Below are 3124 nucleotides of genomic sequence, written 5' to 3'. Positions count from 1 at the left end.
CATTTTGTTATGGTGTAGAGTGGAGAGTGAAAAGACGAATGCAGCGGAGAACGACCGCATGAATCGAAATCCACACCGAGAAAGACAGACGACCGAGAAAGAAAGGCTCCACGTTCTCCAAGTGGTTGATCTTAGCGTGCTAGCCGCAGCTGAATTTCATACATATAGTGTGATAATGCTTTCTTTCTCTTTCTTAGCGCTCTACTCCCCCTTGTATAGTAAGGGTCAGGGTATAGTATAGTAAAGGGAACTTAGGTTGCACGGCTTTCTCTTTGAATTTAGGGAATTATAAAAATTTTGGAGTTATGAATTAAGATTTAAAATACATAGCTATCCGTCAAAACACCTTATAAAAAAAAAAATCTTTACGAAGTGATAGGCTTAAGAAAGTTTTATGCATGCAAATAAAAGTTTATGACTCATATGGATTAGAGTATCCTTGTTAAAAAAATTTCTTTAGCTGTACTTCAAGACTTAACCAAGAACCCTTAGAATAAGGACCCGAGTTGTTCTAGGATTAAAGCACTTTCGAGGACGAAAGTTTTTTTTAGAGGTATATAATGTAACAACCGGAAAAAAAATATAATAGTAGTAATAATAATAATAATAATAAAATAAATAAATAAATAACTAATAAAAATATATATATAAAAAAAACATTTGTAAGAAATAATCACTAATTTTAAATTGAATAGCCAGGAGTCAAGTTATGTGACGTGAATCAGGTGGGGGTGAACGTAGATCGAATACGTGACCTTCAGATTTTCAGTCTGACGCTCTCAAAACTGAGTTATCTTTTGTAGATAAGTGCTAGGCACCCATGTGACAACGACGACGGCATCGTACACCCCGGGACCGTGGCACATGCATAGGGTAGTAGTTTGTTTTTTTTTTTTTCCATTTCGTAGTCTAAGCTGAATTTGGTTGCATCGTTAGTATAGGTTAGTATAGGTTGAAACATATTTGTGTAATAAACCATAGGGTAGAATAAAACATTCATTTTGGGTTTTGTTACTTTTTCTTTATTTCAATAATGTTATTCCCTTTTTTTCCCCTTGTAATCATTTTCTCTAAGGTAATAAAAGGCTAGTGCAAGTCGCATTTATGAATAGGGCCTATTTAATGTATATTCCGTATTTCAAGATATAGTAATGACCTTAGATTAAATAGGTAAAATATTAGGGTCGTTACATCAAGTATCTCAGTCATCTGATTTGTTGCATTTACGCCTAGGTCATCCTTCTTCTTCTCGTTTTAAATTTTTAGCTGATCAATTGCATCTTAATAATGCTACTCTTTCTCATAACTGTAGTATTTGCTCATTAGCAAAACAAACTAGGTTGTCTTTTCCAAGAAGTTCAATAACAACCCATTCTGTCTTTAATTTGTTACATTGTGATGTTTGGGGACTAATAAAATTTCAACCCATTCAGGTTTGCGTTTTTTTTCTCACTGCTGTTGATGATTTTACTCGATGTACTTGGGTTTTTCTTATGCAACACAAATCAGAAGTACATCATTTGTTAGTAAACTTTGTTAAATTTGTTCAAACTCAATTTCATACTACTATCAAGATAGTTAGATCAGACAATGGGACTGAGTTCCTATCTTTGCAACCATTTTTTACTTCGTGTGGCATTGAATTTCAGCGTACTTGTGTCTATACTCCACAACAAAATGGAGTCGTAGAGCGTAAGCATCGTCATATTCTAAATGTAGCTACGTCTCTTCTTTTTCAGTCATAGGTTCCACTTAATTTTTGGGGGAGAATGCATTTTAACTGCTGTTTATCTTACAAATAGAACATCATCACCATTGTTATCTAACAAGACACCCTTTGAAGCACTCTACAAACGACCACCTACATTTCAAAAGTTTTTGGTTGTAAGTGTTATGCAACTGTAGTACATCCTAAGCAAAAATTTGAACCTCGGACAATTTCTCGTATTTTCATAGGATATCCTTGTGGTCACAAAGGTTACAAGTTGTATGACATGCCATCTAAAAAATTCTTTATCAGTCGTAATGTTAAATTTTGTGAAGATGATTTTCATTTTTCACCAGCTTCACAAACTTTGACATTAGCTCCTTCAACTCCCATTTTACCACTTCATGATCCATCCTACTCAAACATCCATTCTAGTCCTCCCCCTTCTATTCCTTCATCGTCTCTTCCGCCTTCTATTCCTTCTCCAAATTCATCAGTTCCAAATTCACCAGATTCACCCACTAAATCTAATCTTATCCCATTTGATACATCAATTCCACTCCGACGTTCTACTCGTACTAAACAACCTTCAGCTTGTTATAATGATTATGAGATGTTTTCTGGAGCCAATCATTTAACCTATAGCTCAAGTCCCAACACTAGCACCAGGTATCCTCTTCATCATTACCTTTTATACTTTCATTTTTCTCCTACTCAACGTGCTTTTCTAGCTCTTATTACAGCCCAGACAAAACCTAAAACCTATGATGAGGCAGTTGGCGACCCATTATGGCAGCAGGCTATGAATGATGAAATTGCAGCTTTGGAACGTAATCATACTTGGTCTCTCCCTCCTTTACCACCTGGCCATAAAGCTATTGGCTGTCGTTGGGTGTACAAGATTAAACACAACTCTGATGGTTCTGTTGAATGTTATAAAGCTCGACTGGTAGCAAAGGGATACACTCAGGTTGAAGGTGTTGATTACAAAGAGACATTTTCTCCTACAGCGGAACTTACTACACTTCGTTGCTTACTCACTATTGTCGTTGCTCGAAAATGGTTCACTCATCAGTTGAATGTTCAAAATACCTTTCTTCATGGTAATCTTGACGAGGAAGTCTATATGTCTTTACCACCAGGTATTCGCCGACAGGGAGAAAATACAGTATGTCGGCTCCATAAATTTCTTTATGGTTTTAAAACAGGCTTCTCGCAATTGGTTCTCCATATTCTCTACCACTATACAAAATGCAGGCTACACTCAGTCCAAAGAAGATTACTCTTTATTTACTAAGAGTAAAGGTACTTCTTTCACTGCAACTCTTATCTATGTTGATGATATTCTGTTGACAGGCAATGATCTCAAAGAAATTCAACATCTCAAAACTAGTTTACTCGAGAAATTTCTTATCA

Source organism: Cucurbita moschata, unplaced genomic scaffold (assembly GCF_002738365.1).
Source record: "Cucurbita moschata cultivar Rifu unplaced genomic scaffold, Cmos_1.0 Cmo_Scf00023, whole genome shotgun sequence".
In the NCBI taxonomy this organism is placed as follows: domain Eukaryota; kingdom Viridiplantae; phylum Streptophyta; class Magnoliopsida; order Cucurbitales; family Cucurbitaceae; genus Cucurbita; species Cucurbita moschata.
Note: the sequence above shows the minus strand (reverse complement) of the source record.